This window comes from Manis javanica, chromosome 15 (genome assembly GCF_040802235.1).
Source record: "Manis javanica isolate MJ-LG chromosome 15, MJ_LKY, whole genome shotgun sequence".
In the NCBI taxonomy this organism is placed as follows: Eukaryota; Metazoa; Chordata; class Mammalia; order Pholidota; family Manidae; genus Manis; species Manis javanica.
This window is the reverse complement of record NC_133170.1, coordinates 12,430,962-12,449,299: the sequence shown is the minus strand read 5'-3', so window position 1 is coordinate 12,449,299 and position 18,338 is coordinate 12,430,962. Positions and strand designations below refer to the sequence as shown.

The 18,338-nt window shown below is 40.8% G+C and overlaps 1 long non-coding RNA gene and 1 pseudogene across 3 annotated transcripts; both read right to left on the bottom strand.

Moving 5' to 3' along the window:
- Window positions 1-11,498: 11,498 nt before the first annotated feature.
- On the bottom strand, window positions 11,499-12,403 carry LOC108393932 (synaptogyrin-2 pseudogene; annotated as a pseudogene).
- Window positions 12,404-13,029: 626 nt separating this feature from the next.
- On the bottom strand, window positions 13,030-18,280 carry LOC140846356 (uncharacterized). Of its 3 annotated transcripts, none has more exons than XR_012125360.1 (3): window positions 18,155-18,280; window positions 17,527-17,652; window positions 13,030-13,727 (listed from the first exon to the last, which is right to left on the bottom strand). It is a non-coding gene; the product is annotated as an uncharacterized lncRNA (long non-coding RNA). The 3 variants fall into 3 exon arrangements; XR_012125362.1 differs by having other exon boundaries at window positions 18,117-18,219; XR_012125361.1 differs by lacking the exon at window positions 13,030-13,727 and adding an exon at window positions 16,803-16,899.
- Window positions 18,281-18,338: the final 58 nt, after the last annotated feature.

Sequence of the window (18,338 nt, the reverse complement as noted above, 5' to 3'; positions counted from 1 at the left end):
GACTGCATGGGGGTTGGCACCTCTATCCCTGTGTTGTAGAAGGAACAACTGTATATATCTCACATTTTCTTTATTCATTAATCAACACATTTAGGTTGTTTCCATATCTTTACTATTTGAATAAGGCTACTATGAACATGGGAGTGGAGATATCTCTTCAAGATGCTGATTTCATTTCTTTTGCACATACTCAAAATTGGGATCACTGGATCGTATAGTATTTCTAATTTCCTTAGGAATTTTCATACTGCTTTCCATAGTGGCTGTACCAATACAGCCCTAAATACCAACAGTGAACAAGGGCTCACTTCTTTTTTTTTAATTGAAGTATCATTAACATACAATCTTATGCTAGTTTCAAATGTATATCACAGTGGTTCATCAGTCCCTGTGAATAACTTATATTCTGATTGCGAATTATTTTGTCCTTTATCCCCCTCTTCCCGTACCCGCCCAAACCCCATCCTCTTGGTAACCACCAGTCACTTCTCAGTGTCTATGAGTCTACTGCTGTTTTGTTCCTTCTGTTTTGCTTTGTTTTTATATCCCAAAAATAAGTGAAATCATATGATATTTGTGTTTCTCTACCTGGGTTATTTCACAGAGTATAATAGCCTCTAGATCTATCCATGTTGTTGCAAATGGGAGGACTTCTTTCCTTTTAATGGCTGAATAATGTTCCATTGTATATATGTATCACCTCTTCTTTATCCATTCATCTATGGATGGACACTTATGTTGCTTCCACAGCTTTGCTATTGCAAATAGTGCTGCAATATACATGGGATACATATATCTTTTCAGATCATGGATTTTGTTTTCTTTGGGTAAATTCCTAGGAGTGAAATTACTGGATCAGTTGTATTTCTATTTTTACTTTCTTGAGAAACTTCCATACTGCTTTCCACAGCAGTGCCATCAGCAGTGTCGGAGGGCTCCTATTTCTCCTCAGCCTCACCAGCACTTGTTTCTTGTGTTTTGGGTAGTGGCCATTCTAATTGGTATGAGATGATACCACTTTGTTTCAATTTTCATTTCCCTGATGATTAGTGATGTAGAGCATCTTTTCATCTGCCTGTTAGACACATGTATTTCTTCTTTGGAAAATTGTCTGTTCAGGTCCTCCACTATTTTTTAATCAGGTCATTTGTTTTTTGGGTGTTGAGGCACATGAGTTCTTTATATGTTTTAGATGGTAACCCCTTATCAGATGAGTCATTTATGAATATATTCTATCATATTGTAGGATGCTTTTTTGTTCTGCTGATGTTGTCCTTTGCTGTACAGAAGATTTTTAGTTTGATGTAGTTCCACTTGCTCATTTTTTATTTTGTTTCCCTTGCCTGTGGAGATGTGTCCAGGAAAATATTGCTCAGGCTTATATTCAAGAGATATTTGGCTATGTTTTCTTCTAAGTTTTATGGCTTCATGACTTACATTCAGGTCTTTGATCCATTTTGAGTTTACTTTTACATATGGAGTTAGACAGTAATCCAGTTTCATTCTCTTACATGTAGCTATCCAGTTTTGCCCACATTAGTTGTTAAAGAAGCTGTCTTTTCTCCATTGTATATTCGTAACTCTTTTATCATATATTAATCGACCGTATATGTGTGGATTTATATCTGGGCTCTCTATTCTATTCCACTGATCTATGGGTTTGTTCTTATGCCAGTACCAAATTGTTTTGATTATTGTGGCTTTGTAGTAGAGCTTGAAGTTAGGGAACATAATCCTCACAGCTTTGTTCTTTTTCAGGATTGCTTTGGCTCTTGAAGATCTTTTGTGGTTCCATATGAATTTTGGAACTCTTCTAGTTCCTTGAAGAATGCTGTTGGTATTTTGGTAGGGATTGCATTGAATCTGTAAATTTCTATGGTTAGGGTGGCCATTTGGCAATATTAATTCTTCCTATCCATGAGCATGGGATAGATTTCCATTTATTAATGTCTTCTTTAATTTCTCTCATAAGTGTCTTGTTGTTTTCAGAGTATAGGTCTTTCACCTCCTTGGTTAGGTTTATTTCTAGGTATTTTATTCTTTTTGATGTGATTATAAATGGAGTTGTTTTCCTGATTTCTTTTTCTGCTAGTTCATTGTTAGTATATAGGAATGCAACATATTTCTGTGTATTAATTTTGTATCCTGCAACTTTGCTCAATTCAGTTATTAGTTCTACTAGTTTTTTGGTGGAGTCTTTATATTTTCTATGTATAATAGCATGTCATCTGCAAATAGAAACCGTTTAGCTTCTTCCTCACCAATTTAGATGCCTTTTATCTTTTTGTGTTGTCTTATTGCTGTGGCTAGGACCTCTAGTACTAGTTGAACAAAAGTAGTGAGAGTGGACAACCTTGTCTTGTTCCAAATCTTAGAGGAAAAGCTTTTAGCTTTTCATTATTAAGTATGATGTTGGCTGTGGGTTTGTCTTATATGGCCTTTATTATGTTGAAGCACTTACCCTCTATACCCATTTTGCTGAGAGTTTTTATCATGAGTGGATGCTAAATTTGTCAAATCTTTTTTAGCATCTATTGAGATGATATGTGATTTTGATCATTTTTGTTAATGTGGTGTATGATATTGATTTACAAATATTGTATGATCCTTGCATCCCTGGAATAAATCCCACTTAGTCATGATGGATGGACTTCTCGATGTATAATTGAAATCAGTTTGCTAATATTTTGTTGAGGATCTTTGATCTTTGCATCTGTGTTCATCAAGGATATTGGTCTATAATTGTGTGTGTGTGTGTGTGTGTGTGTGTGTGTGTGTGTGTGTGTGTGTGGTGTCTTTGTTTGGTTTTGGTATTAGAGTGATGATGGCCTCATAGAACGAGTTTGGAAGTATTCCCTCCTCTTCCATTTTTTGGAATTAAGGAGGATGGATATTAGCTCTTCTTTAAATGTTTGGTACAATTCGACTGTAGAGCCATCTGGACACAGAATTTGGTTTTTAGAGAATTTTTGGATTACCAATTTGATTTCTTTGCTGGTAATTGGTCTGTTCAGATTTTCTGTTTCTTTCTGGGTCAATCTTAGAAGGTGGTATTTTCTAGGAACTTCGTTTCTTGTAGGTTGTTCAATTTATTGGCATATACTTTTTCATAGTATTCTCTAATAATTTCTTGTATCTTTGTGGTATCCTTTGTGATATTTCCTTCTTCACTTCTGACTCTTTTTATGTGGTATGTTCTCTTTTTTCTTGAGAAGTCTGACTAGGGGTTTGTCTATTTTGTTTATTTTCCCAAAGAACCAACTCTTGGTTTCACTGATTTTTTTTCTGTTGTTTTCTTCTTCTCTATTTTATTTATTTCTTCTCTGATCTCTGTTATAGCCCTCCTTCTACTAACTTTGGGTTTTATTTGTTCTTCTTTTTCTAGTTTCTTTAATTGTGAGCTTAGACAATTCATTTGGGATTGTTCTTGTTTTTTGAGGTAAGCCTGTATTGCTATGTACTTTCCTCTTAGAACTGACTTTGCTACCTCCCACAGATTTGGGGCTGTTGTTTTGGTTTTAATTTTTCTTCATATATTGCTTGATTGTTGTTGCAGTTTGTTCATTGATCCATTGATTGTTTAGAAGCATGTTGTTTAACCTCCATGTGTTTGTAGACTTTCTTTTTTACTTTGTGTAATTTGTTTCTAGTTTCATACCATTGTGGTCTGAAAGCTGCTTGATACAATTTCAATCTTTTTGAAATTATTGCAGCTCTTCTTATGTTCTAGTATGTTATCTTTTCTGGACAACATTCCATGTACACTTAAGAAGAATGTGTATCTTGCTGCTTTTGGGTGGAGTGTTCTGTATGTCTGCTAGGTCCATCTGTTGTAATGCATTGTTCAGTGCCTCTGTCTCCTTACTTATTTTCTGTCTGGTTAATCTGTCTTTTTGGTGTGAGTGCTATGTTGAAGTCTACAAAAATGAATGCATTGCATTCTATTTCTCCCTTTAATTCTGTTAGTATTTGTTTCACATATTTAGGTACTGCTATATTGGGTGCATATTTATAATGGTTATATCCTCTTGTTTGATTGACTCCTTTATCTTTATGTAACGTCCTTCTTTGTCTCTTGAACTTTCTTTGTTTTGAAATCTATTTGGTCTGATATACGTACTGCTACTCCTGCTTTTTTCTCCCTATTAGTTGCATGAAATATCTTTTTCCATCCTTTTACTTTTAGTTTGTGTATGTCTTTGGGTCTGAGTTCTCTTGTAGGCAGCATATAGATGACTTTGTTTCCTTACTTATTCTGCCACTTGATTGATGCAGTCTTTTGATTGGTGCATTCAGACCATTTTCACTTAAGGTGATTATTGATAGATATGTACGTATTGCCAGGTTATTAATTGTTTCTGGCTGTTTTTTATACCTCCTCTCTGTTCCTTCCTTACTCTCATACTCTGTTGTTATTTATGGTTTTCTTTAGTGTTGTAATTGGATTTCTTTATTTTTAATTAATTTATTTTTGTTTTGTGTATTTACTATATGCTTTAGTTTTGTTGTTAAGAAAAATTCAAGGATAGCTTCCTTACTATATAATAGTCTATTTAAAATTTATGATTACTCTATTTCAAACACAATCTAAAGGTACGTTTTTATTTTCCTTCTTCTTCCTCCTCCAGATTTTTTTGTATTGGATGTCATAATATGCACTTTTTTGTGTATCCCTTGATTGATCTTTGTATAGTTGCTTTTGCTTTTGTTTTGTTTTGATTTCATACCTGTGTTGTAATTAGTTGGTCTACTACCTTTGCTGTGGGTTTATTTTCACACGTCAGGAAAATATTTAGTCTGAGGATCATTTCCATCTACATGAAAGCTACATGAAACTATTAGCCTTAGCATCATTTCCATGTACAGCAGTCCCTTTAACATATCCTGTAATGCTGGCTTAGTAATGGCAAAGTCCTTCTACTTTTACCTGTAAATTGTTTAATACCTGCCTCAAATTTAAATGATAATCTTGCCAGGAAGAAGATTCTTGGTTGGAGGTCTTTCTGTTTCAGTATGTTGAATATATTATGCCACTCCCTTCTGGCCTGAAGAGTTTCTTTTGAGAAGTCTGCTGATAGACTGATGGGATTTCCTTAATAAGTAATCTTTTTCTTTCTCTGGCTGCTTTCAACACTCTCTCCTTATCCGTGATCTTTGGCATTTTAATTATTATGTCTTGGTGTTGTCTTCATAGGGATCCTTTTGTTAGGTGCTCTCTGTGCTTCCGCGGCCTGAGTGCCTATTTCCTTCCCCAGATTGGGAAAGCTTTCAACAATTATTTCCTTAAAGAAATTTCCTTTCTATCCCTTTGTCTTTCTCTTCTCCTTCTGGTACCCCTATTATGCAAATATTGCTTTATTTGGCTTGGTTACATAGCTCTCTTATTCTTTCATTCCTAGAGATATTTATTCTCTCTGTTCCTCAGCTTCTTTGTTTTCCTGTTCTCTAATTTCCCTCTCCTCTACCTGTACTAACCTACTGTTAAATTCCTCCATTGTGTGTTTCATTTCAGATACTGTATCCTTCAGCTCTGAGTGGCTTTTCAGGTCTTCTATCTCTTCTTCCATGAGGTCTTGAATACTTTTCTGTAAATCCGTGAGCATGTTTATGACCTTTATTTTGAAATCCTTATCAAGAAGATTGGTGATCTCTGTTTCACTTAGTTCTTTTTCTGGGATTCTGCCCTGTATTTTGTTTGGTTTGTATTCCTCTGCTTACTCATTTTGTCAGGGTTTCTGTGTTTCTTCCTTTGCTTTAGAGAGCTCTGCCATGCTTTCTGGCCTATAGAGAAATAGCTTTATGAAGAAAAGCCTATGATGCCCAGAAGCTCAAGAGTCTTTACTCTCTACGCCTGGTTCTATTTTGCAGGGGCCCCAGCTGTTGGCATGCATTTGGTGGGGTGTCTTTCTGTCTGGACTGGCAGCTGAGCTCACTATGGGCAGGGCTGTGCACTGCCTGGCCTGCAACAATGGCAGGGCTGCCAGAATAATGGGGTGGGTGGGCTGATATGTGGCTCTGCCCTGTCTGGACACAGCACTGGGTTTGGACACCCACAGGGAAGAAGGAGATCGTGAGGCTGGTTTCTGTAGACACCTTCCTGTTTGGGCTGAAATGGAGCCAAGGAAGCTGCCAGGCAGCAAAGTCTGACTCTGTTACTGGGCCAAGTGGGTTGGCTTCTGGCAGAGTACCAGGAAGGAACCTCAGGGCTGGTTTGCCAGCAAGGGGGATGGAGCATCTGGGGCTCCCAAGAGTTTCCAATCTGTTGGGCCCAGGAAAGGCTAAGGAGGTAACCTCCACCTGCCCTTTCTCCTAAGGAGAGTTCTGACCAACCCTCACCCCTCTGGTACCCCTTCCACTGCTGGCAGGTCTTTCAAACTGCCACCTCTGCTTTGGGTCTTACAATTGGTGCAGCATGCTTGCCCTCCACATGGACTGGAGTCTCAGCCTCTCAGAGTATTCTACCTGTCCGTCATATCCAGCCCTACTAATCACCAGAACCTAATGTAATGTGGGCTTGTGCTCTCAGAGCAGATCTCCAGAGCCTGGTGTGCTCTGGGCTCTTCCCATTTCCCACTCCATTCCTCTTTCTCCTGCCTGTAGGCTGTGCTTGACCAAGGGTTTGGGCCCCACTTGATCTTGACTCTGCCACTTTGCAAGGGTTCGCTTTTCTCCACATTTCTCCACAACCTTGCCAACATTTGCTATCTTTTTTGATAATAACCATTCTAATCTGTAAGGGAATTCAAGTAGTTATTCTGAATTTCTCGCTATAATATGGAGTAAAAAATTGATAGTTCTAACAATTCTTAAACATGCACAAGATTACCAAAATCTGTTCCATGTTCAAAACAGCTAAGTAGTTTTTATTAAATTAGTGAGTTACTATATATTTCCTCACTTTCTTTTTAAGGAAGGGGTTTGGTCTTATATTTGTCATTTTCAAAATGAAAAGGCCAATTTTTCTAAGCCATGTGATCTGGTTATTTCATGGATAAGATATTTATTAAATAATTTACAAATCATGTAATGTAGTAATGTAGGAATTCTTTTCCCTGTAATTCAGCATAGCACCTATGTTCATCAAGGTACTTGAACAATAAGTTACCATGGAGGTTAGGAGAGGGAGAATTTAATTCTGACCACACAGGACTTCAGAGTGATCACACAGGACTTCAAGGAGAGTCATGTAATTTTTTTTAATTGGAAGAACACTACACGATCATCTAGTCCAGTTACATCATTTTATAGGTGTAAGGATTGGCACACATCCCCTAACTCACATACATGGCTGGTAGTAAAGCTAGGCATTCCATCCTAGATGTAAATGTTCTACTCTGTCCATTCCTTGTGCTGTTTCTATATTTAAGGATTTTTTCCAGGCAGGAGTAAGGGCATTCCCTTGACTGATGATTTAGAAATTGGGTGTGGGAAAGAGTCCTTTATCATAAATGGAGATCATTTCTTCCTTCCATGGAGTCTCTAAGCTGTTTACTTTGAAAACAAGAGAAATCTCTGAGGCAAAATGAGCAGACATTTAGGGTAGAGATCCAATTGCTTTCAAGTGTGGATGGTACAACATGGACTAGGAGCATATTAGATATGTTAGAGTAGGCAGTTAGTAAGATAAGAGCGTCAGGGAGGGAGGGAGAGGTGAAAGCTGGCAACCTTGCTACGTGGGTTTATACCCACTCTTTGCCTAAAACAAAAAGTAGGACAGCTGGGAAATCTCAAAGGCTGACACCTGCACAAAGGATACCAAGCCATGTCTGAGAATGACCTTGGCCCAGTCACATGCTCATTGGAGTATTTCCCCCATGGATTTTTCTGTCTGCATTCTGAGTAAAAGCATGTGCAGAGCAGTTACATGATCTGAGCCTGTTACCCTACCTTCCTATTAAACCAAGTATTCAGATAAACAGGGCTGGTCCTGACCTCTGCAGCCCCCACTCTCTCTTTGAGAGTGTGCTTCCTCCTGAACACAGCCGTCTTCTAGCCTTGTCATCTCGCTTCACATTCCTTGTCCCTGGGCACCAGAGGAGAGGGGAGAAAGATCCCCCCCTGTAACAGATAAATATAAGTTTGTACATGTTGTGGAAAGAAGTTTGGCCAGAAAAAATTCAAACATTTTGATCTGGTAATATTTACAAAGAAAAAAAAAGTAGCAACAAAAATTTATATATTTATATATATATATTATAAATTTATATATTTATATAAATATATAATATAATATAATATTATAATATTATAATATTATAATAAATATATTAAATATAAATATAATAAATATATATATAATATAATATATTATATATTATATATTATATATATATATAATATAAAATATATATATAAATATAATATAAAATATAATAAATATAAATATAATAAATATATAAATATAATAAATATAAATATAAATATTATATATTTATATAAATATATGAATTTATATAAATTTATATATATATATAAATGTTTACAACAACACTATTTACAAAGCAAAAACGGAAAAATTATTTTCCTGTTTTATTAAAATGTTGAGTTTAAACCAAAAAAAAGCATAAAAATATCATATTTGTTATATTACCTGTTTTGTAAAGTGTCATCTGTAGAGGTAACTCTCCAGAGGTGAAAATGTGAAAGTGACTATTTCTAAAATTTTCATATTGTTTTATACTTTCCACATCTTCACTGCATTAGTTTTAAAACTAAAAAATACATGTGGTCAAGCATGTAAATGCCATTAAGGTGCTAGCCACAAGAAGATAGGGTGCTCACCACAAGAAGACTCCCAGCACGGGATGTTAGTCATGGACAACATCTGTGCAATGGAGGTACACTGTAAAAGTACCCACTTCCAACCCCACAGCAAATTCCCAAGCAGTATGTGATATGTCCTTAGAAGAGACTTCCTTTTCTGTGTTCTAGAATTTCTCCTACTCACCACATTTCTCTTCCCCCTCCCTTTCCGTGTTATCTAGGGAGGCTAATCAGACCCTTATCATCACTATCAAACACATGGCACAGGAGGCCAGTTAAAAGTCAGTAGAACGGCCGCTGATCTTAAGACTCTCATGACAAGCTTCACTCTGATCCCTTCTGGGCCAATACTCTGGGCACCCTCATCTTATGGTCACCTTGGCTGAGAGAGATGTCCACTGGATCTGGCTGGAAGTAGTACCCGCTTGGGCTTGTTAAGCAGAAAGACAGAAATGAGTGGCATGAAAAAGCAGGGCCCACCAAAAATGACTCAGGGAGTTAATTAGATGACGCCAGAGGGTCCAATAGTGACTCAGGAAACATCCAGGGTATTCCTAGATTAGAACCATCAGAAGCACTGGCACAGCCCAGCCCATGTCCTCATTTCACCAATCAGAACAAGCCTAGAAGGCTAAGAGTTGTCAATCAAGGACTTCTCTGTCCTGCCAGAACATTAGAAAAGAAGCCTCACAATAAGCGTCTCATTCTGACTACTGTGACACCGGGCCGAGTTCCTTCCTTCCTGACAGGCTCACCTTGTGGGGAGTCCCTCCCTGAATCACCCCGGGTCCTCAGGAAAGTCAAGAGCACCCCAGGATTTCTCCTTTTACCTTCTTCCTCACCAACAACTCCCCACAAGAGCTAAGAGCCTACTGACTCACCTTGATTCTATGACCCATTGTTGCTTTTGTGCTCAAAGTGCTTTCTACTCTTACGTCTGTTCTATTTTGCATTTATTTTATTCTTGATCGGATCTTCAGGTCCGACTTAACCCCCACCTCCTATCATGAACTTGCTTCTCCTCCCTCCACAGGCATCTGCAGGAGCAACAAAGCCCTTGGCCAAAACCTCTTCCTTATCATGGCAACTTTTTTCTCATAGCTGCCTCAGCCCATTGGGGTGACCCAAGATGGTTTTTCCCAGCAAATGTGGTAGTCTCTCTGGGCCCAGACCTTGACTCAGGCCTCTTCCTCTAGGACCCCAACAATGCTTTCAACCTCCAGGGGCTCACCTGGCCAGAACCCTCCCTCTACACATTTTGTTGACTCTTGGGACTCAGCTAAGAGCTGCCTCTCTCCTCTTCTTCCTCCTTTACCCAGGCGCCTGTAGCTGCTGCTAAAATGTGGACCAATGAAGACCTGGCAGGCACTGAGACCAAAGTTACCTTGAGGATTGCTCCCCAAGAATCCTATTCTCCCACTTCCTCTGCATGCAATTGGAATAGCTTCTCCCCGACCCTCTGACAAGGGTTAACAATCACAGATACCACCCACTCAGTGCAATGTTACCACTTTTTTTTTGATAGGTTGATTTTATAAAATAAAAGTACATTTTAACAAAGAAAAAATTCAACATTGAAGGCTCAGACATTCTTGGGGTACTGGGTAAGGGAATTCCCACTTCTTCCTCCCACCTCCCTGGTATCATTGTGGAAGTGGGTTGACAAGTTTTTCTGATCTTGGAAGGAATTGGGGGCAAGGAGACTTTCCTCTCTCTGAATGTCTCTCCTTGGGGGCTGCCTGGCTGCCAGTTGGGTTGTCTATGTGTCTCTCACCTACCTTCGGCAGCCTTGCCCAAGTCCCCTGTGGAATGCAGGGATGGTGCTGTGCAGGGGGCAATAGGGCACATCAGCTGGCAAAGAGGCAGGTGATGGTGGCAGCCATGAGAGCGGGTGCAGGAATGGGCCAGCCAGAGGGAAAGGAGGGGAGAGGGAAAGGAGGGGAGAGGGAAGGAAGAAGGCAAGAGGGAAGAAAGCCAAAGAAGGTGGGGTGGCACTGGAGGGCAGGATTTTTTTTTTTTATGAACAAGACAAATATTTATTCATCTCCAAATCAGTCTAACGAACAGAAGGTGCTGTGCGTCTTCCCCCAAGGCTTTTTAATACATTCAGACAGCCTGGGGGCTGTGAGTACACCCCACACTTCCCAACAGTGGCAGGGTATTTACATAAAGCTGGGTGTTGTAGGTCAGGCAAAGCCCCTCCCTATTGCCAAGGGGTGGGAGCAAGGAAAATGAAGTGCTTCTGCTGCCCTGGGTGGGCATGTGCCTCACTGGTGCTGTCAGAAAGGCAGCCCAAGGCCCTGGGTAGTGACCCCAAATCCAAGAGCCAGCAGACACTACAGCAGTGAGCACGGGGCTGCCCACACCCAGAATATGCAGGGGTCAGGTGCAGCCCCTCTGGGGGTGGGAGTACACCTGAGTGAGGGGGAAGCCTGCCCAGCACTGACAGCAGGTGGGAGGCCCCACAGCCTTGTCTTTGGCAGAGAACCCCAAGTAAGCGGCCACTGCGGCCTGGGCCTGGGCCTGCCTCCAGCCGGGGAGAAGCTAAGGCATAACAAAAACAGCGTATCAGGCACTTCTACTCCAGGCAAGGCTGGGGGTCATTAAAAGCAACCACAGAACACATCTAGCTAAAACCCTTTTCTAAAAAATGCCCTTGAGGAGTGGTGGGTGAGGCCCCTGGGGCACAGGCACTTAGGTGGAGGCTCCACCAGCAGCAGGACTGGGGAAGGCAGGGCCTCTCCAGACTGTGTGGCTCCAGCAGGCGCCAGGTGGGATGAGCGGCCGGAGGCTCTGCAAGCCTTGTGGGGGGAGTCCAGGGCAGGGCGGAGGGCCCCTAGGTGCCCCCGTGCCCCTTGCCATGCCCAGCTGTAGCTCAGTACACTGGGGGCGGCTGGTAGCCCTCAGTGGTCTCAGCATTCTGGGCGAACAGTGGCTGTTGGTAGTTGTACAGAGACGCACCTGGGTAGGAGGCGTAGGCTGGGCTGGGGTCTGGAGTGGGGTCCACATAGTTCTGGATAAAACCATCCACTTCAGCCTTGTAGCGCTGGTAGGCCAGGGAGGCCAGCACACCCCAGGAGAAGATGGAAAAGAAGCTGAAGGTGATGACCACTCGCGCCGAGTCAGCTCCCACCAGCACGTCTTCTATCTTGGTGGCTGCCCACTGGTTGATAAGGGAGCAGAAACCCACGAACCACAGGAAGGTCCAGAGAACTGAAAAGAGCAGGTCGCCGATGACCAGGTACTTGCTGTCAGTGCCATTGCTGATTTGGGGGAAATAGACATCAACTACCAAGAAGCAGGCAGACGCCAGGAAAGCCAGCACCCTGATGGCACTGGCGTAGCAGCAGGCGTCCTTGTTGTGGTTGAACATGCAGTATTTCTGTTTGGACTCATGGGTGTTACTGTAGCCCTCACCGAAGATGCAGGAGAACACGATCAAGGCAAAGACCAAGCTCACGGCGCGCGCCACCACCGTAGCCCCCGCTCTCCATGTCGCCGTCGCTGCCGCCGCGGACGCGGAGGAACCAACCGAACGCCCGGCTGCCCGACCGCAAGTGCAGGCAGCCAGCCAGCCAGGGTGAGCGAAGAGCAGTGCGATTTTCATTGAAGAATGGCTTATGGTTGCTCCTGTCCCCATTAATAATACCCCTTGTTATTGTCATCAGTCTGCTTCTGTTTGGCCCATGTATCCTCAACTTATTAACAAAATTCCTATCTTCCAAACTCCAATCCATCCACCTCCAAATGGTCCTATGGAAAGGCTACCAGCCAATCCATTCCTCCAGTGTGTGCCACAATATAGGGGACCCCTTGACTGACCAGAGCCTCCCTTTGGGCAAGCTACCCCAGACCCTGAACTCTCTGGGGCTTATGCCGACCACAGTCCTATAGAGGGACCCTGGACTCCCTGGGCCCAGCATGAAATCCCCAGCTCTGGCTGACAGATAGCAAGAGTTGGAATTTCCCAAACTTTGCCTTCTATCAGCAGGGAGCAGCCAGAGAAATCATCAATACCCTAAAGAAATGGATCCCGGAAATGTTAGGTAGAAAGATAGACATGAACAGCTGGGGAAGGGGAAGATAAAGGTTCAAGGAAAGAACCACCCAAACCACACCTCATCATAATCCTATTAAAATAAAATTTACATTGTGGTTTTGCTCCCCCATGGGATTTTCTATGTGCATTTTGGGAAAAGGCATGCCCACCAAAAGGATTAGGTGTTTACCTAGAACTGTCAATCAAATGACCTCAACTGTCAATCAAAGAGGTACCTCAGGCTAGGATATGACAAACAGACCCTCCCCTAAAAGATCAGGGCCATTGTTTACCTTGACTCTGGCCCCCTCCTCCTTGGAATAGAAGTTTCTTGCTCTGCTTCTTTACTGTGACTCTGTCTTTCAATGTTTTGTTTCAGCAAGGACAAGAATCGAGAAGAACCCACAAAAATGGAACCATGCTAATCTAAATAAAGACTAGCCCAGTTGTGCTGTCATTCTGGCAATTTGCAGCATGACCACAAATTATAAAAATGAATTCCTAAGCTGTCAAAAAAAATGGCTCAAATGAAGGCAGTTTCTGTTTGGCCAAATTCTTCATGGGGATAGTCATTAACACTTTGATAACCTTGATCATTTGTTCAAGTCCATAAACTGGAAACTCTATGAAAAAGTTCCTAAATTAAAATAAAACAGAATTTTTTTTCTTTCTCTCAGTTGTTTTTATGGGACTGGATACTTGGAGACAAAGCTGATGCTATGTTTAAAAAATTTTTAAAACATGGCTTCAAAGAACATCTCCACTGTCTTATTGATAAACTGATATCTTATTATTAAAACCATTTGAATTCAGTCTTCAAATGTAATCTTTTTTTTTTTTTCAGAAAAACCAGGAGACACTTTAAGAATAATGCATTTTGTCCATCATTTATCTTCATCTGTCATTTAAATACTGATTATTTTTCCTATGGGGAAAAAAAGAAATTTTTACCATGGTTTTCAACAGGCTGTCAAGGATGTCTTTATTGTTACTCCAAGAGTTGTTTATGCAGTTTCCTCCTCCTCCCTGATAGGATAATATATTGACCTTCTTTATTCAGGCAGAATAAAGTAGGTTATGATAGCACTACCCACCTCCTACGTACAACTTCGCTTTCTATCAGGAGGAAAGAGACAAAAGAAACTTTAAGAATCAAAATCACTTCTACTTGATTTCCTCAGTGTTCCTTTCAGGTGGGATTTGGAAGCTAACTGAGGTTGAACATTGACGAAGGTGTAAAGAAGTGCAAACCGCCTCTCAGAATCAACCCATTCAAAAGTTGTCCTGCCCCCTGATGAAAGAAAGAAAAGAGAAAGCCAGAGGAAGTATTTTCTGAAATCTCAGGGACAAAAATGTGTTCCGCAGAGATATTTGGGAAAAATGGCAGCTCCAGTGTGCCTCTTCTTTTGTTTTTCTTTAAGAAAGAAATATATACATAAATAATGGATGTAAAGGCATGGTTTCTGAGAGCAGGCTTCTTTTGTGTGTGTGTGTGTGCTTGATAAATGATTAAAATTATGTCTTAATTTAGTGTTGCAGAAAGCTAAAAATTAGAGTATGCTTCCAAAATTAGGAGGAAAGAGTAAAGACTATGTGATGAGTTATTTACTCAGATTAGGTTAATGAATTTAGTAAGAATGACCTCTGAGACATTAATGGGATCACTGCCTGAAGGCTAAGATGTAGTTTGGCCAGCCCTGGGGACAAGTTATCAGGTACCACTGAGTGCTATTCTTTCACATTTAGTAACAATCCCACTGCTATCGTTAAAATCCTTTAGTTGTTTTCAATTAGTTTTTCAAGTAATTGCTCTTGCAGGTAAGAATAGAAGATTTTTTGGTGTGAAATTATGCACAAGACCCATTAGAGAAGCACCCACCCCATGTCCATCATCCATGCATTCATTATTTTATTATTTATTCTTGCAAAATTTATTGTCAAGTGCCAGGCACTATCCTAAGCACTGAGGATTTACAACCAAAAAAAAAATACTCTCCCTCCCTCAAGGGAGTTCACTGTTTGTTTAATTAACAAAACAGATTTTCAAGATAATAAACACAATATTGTATTTTAGAGAATATTTTTTTAAGTATAGCAGCTGTAAGTCTGGGGAGAGGAAATCCCGGGGCAAAATACCTCTAAAAACCAAAATCAGTCAAAGGGAGAAATAAAACTTAAAACCCATTTATTGCTTACAAACTACAGTGCAGGGCCGGCTCTCTCCTCTGCTCCTGAAGAAGCAAGCCAGCCCCCTCCCCTTAACCTCTCAGGTTCAGACATGCCCTCGGTTGCCCAGGTAATTACCCACTGATATGGAGATGAACTTCTCTCCACCCCTGAGAAATGATGCAAATGCCCTAAAGCCATACTTCTCTCCACCCTTGAGCACTTGCTGATATGCAGATGTACTAAAGCCAAGCCAGATATTCTGGAAATATTACAATTTTATCCATAGCAGCTCACAGGGAGACACAAAAACAAGAATGGTAAAGTTGTACTATGAAGACGATAAGTCAAAAGATTTCATGGAAGAGATTTAAGCAGAGAACCATGGCTAAATTATACTAAAGTGATAAAAATTACTCTTATCTTGAATCCTTACCAAAAAAAATTGACAGTTACCATTACCTATAGAACTGGAGATTGAAAAGATCAACTAATTTGCCTGAAGTTGCTTAGTGACTAGAAGTAGTGTCAGATTTTGAATCCAAGCCATGGTCTCTGAAACCCATGCTCTTTCTGCTATAGGAAACTGCTCATTCCAGGCCTCCTTATTTTTGAGCCCTCTGTAAAGATTTCTGGCATCCCTCTGTTTACTTGTTCTCAAGACCATTGTCACTCAAGACATTTCTTCCTTTTTTGGACTCTCATATTTAGATTCAATGAACTACGGCTTCCTAGAATTGAAAAGGCTAAAATCTGAAGCCAACTAATTCAACACTATTCTTTCATGCAGGGAAAAAAAATAGGTCCCAGAGAAGTTGAGTGACTTGAGCAGGGTGATAAACCTAGTTAGTTGCACAATGGCTCCGGAACCACCTTTTTCTGGGTGATCATAATACCCAGTGACTGTCTCTAGTGGGTAGCTTTGTTTTCGTAAAGAATTGGCTTTCCTTCTTTTTATCCTCAAAAAATGTACAAAGTATATGGAGGTAGGAAGTCTAGATGGCATGAAATGAAAAGTAACAACAAAAGAAGGAATTCTGCTCAGTGTAAGAAATGTGAAGGGTTTAGGTTATAAAAGAGTAAAAGTTGAGTCAAGAAAACAGATCATACAAGCTGGAGTCCCACACTGTCAAGGTCTGAGCATTTTTAGAAGTATAGTTGGCATTTTAATTTAGTTGTGTGGTTGCAAGTTGAATCTTTTTTGTCTTCTTAAACTTTCAGGAAAACCTATCCCTACTGTAGGCATCAACACCTTATAGTATGGAAATGAAGGGAAAATGACTCCATTCCATTCCTGGATTGCAGTTGTCAAATAAAAAACAAATCCTGATTTAGTAAGGAGAGATTAATATTGGAAAGGTCAGGGGGTGGGGAGAGGGGCAGGGCTACTGCAGTGGGCGAGGGGCACTATTACAATGGGGTGACCTCTGACCCAGACATCTGTCAGAATCGTAAGGGTTAGGCACAAAGGGTTGGTGGTTTTATTTTGTTTTGTTTTGCTTTATAGGGAGGAATAAACAACTCTAGAAAAACCTGGGGTGGAGAACTGAGATGAAAGGGTGGCCTGATGGGACAATAAGTAGGTCAGAAAATATTTGACCTTGGAGTCCCACTGGTTTCTCTAAAGGGCTACACCGTGGCTCGAACCCAGGGTGGGAGAAGGCGAGAAACTTAACCAAAGTTTGATCGACATGCATTTTGCTCCCATTGACGAGGGACCTAATCGTTTATGGAACAAAGAACAGGAATTTAGATGGACTAGTCTGGCCTTAATCATAGGTAAACAAGGTAGTCATGGATGAGTCTTACCTAAGTCATAAAACGAAGGGTGTTTCTTGGCATTAAGTCATTTTCCACAAAAGGTGGGCGGATTTCTAAAGCTTTGTTGATTTCCAGGAACACAGGGATCAGGTAAAATTCAACACTGTCATCTTAGATCAGAAAGAAGGAAATATCCATGAAAAAGTGAGTTGGGACTCAGATAAGGGTACTGTGTAAATAAGAATTTGAAGTCACCAAGATGGTGACTTGATTATCCAGAAATGCAGAGACATGTGCAAACTCCAGGATCAATCCTCATACTGGTCCTCCTCCATTTATACTAATAGAATATTTGCCTCAGTGCCTATAATAGATGATAGCTCCCTGAAGGCAGATCATTCACCTTTCTCTTTATATCCCTAGCACCTGACATCAAAATATGTATGTTTAGTGCTCTTTCCCTTTATTCACATCATTCTTGCAGAAAAAGCACAAAGATTTTTCTTGATCAAAGGATAGATGAACTGGGTCTGTGGATGCATATTGCAGCCATGAGAAGGAGCACCTGGGGCACTGACCCCAGTCTGAGGCAATGTGGCTGCAGGAGGGGCTGTTGTCTGAACCACGGAAACTCAGCCCGGATCATCAGTGGTGGAGAAAAGGAGTTGAAATCCCAAAGCTCCCAGTGGAAAATAAGCCGTGAATAGATTTAAAATCCAGTGAGATTTAAAAATTAAAGACGTAATTATATAACAGAACACATTCACTGTGCCTTGGCATGGTCTATGTTTTCTAACCTTATTGTTCAGTAGGTCTGAGGATGACTCATCCATATTGTTGCTGGGATTCTTGTCAATTTCAAGTCTTTCCCTCTGCAGTATTGAGTAAAAGAATTTCTTCTGAAATGGTACCAATCACTGATGCTGTGAAAATGAATTAAAGGAAAACCTCATTGACATGCCACTGGAGGCCTGTAGTGGAAGTTCTCAGCCCAGCCCCGTCCTAAACTTAGACCCTCTTTGGAAGAGAGAGGACTTGCGAGCCCATACTGTTTTAGCTACTTTATTCCCCGGCAAGGGGAAGGAGGGTTTCTGCTTTGCCTCCCACAGTGGCCCAGCCAATGAACTACTGCGACAACTCAGCCAATGAGAAGTAGTGATACATGGGACTCCCAGTTTCCTCCAATGGACTTTGTGCTTAGAACAGCGCTGGCAACTCGGACCTTTTCTGCTGTGAAAGAGAACTCTCCTCTTTGTTCTGGGGACATGCGTATAGTTTTATAGTAGTTTCATGTCCTGGATTACAGTTTTCTGTTTTTCCCAAATAAACCCGTTTTTGCTGGAAAGAAGTAACTATTTTATCTTTCAAATTGTCAATGCACAACAACCTATCTGGTCAACAGCAGGATGTTTGAGGAGCTTCCACCTTTGATGGGGTCATCCAGATAGATGGGTTACACAGGGAGTGTCCACACTTGGAGCCTGGCCACCTGGTCTTGAATACACGTTTACACACTTGGTGGACATTTGTTAGGAAGAGATGGAAAAGAAAGCTTCACAGCATTATTACGCCAAAATGAAAGCGAGTATGCCCTCACAATGGGATATAA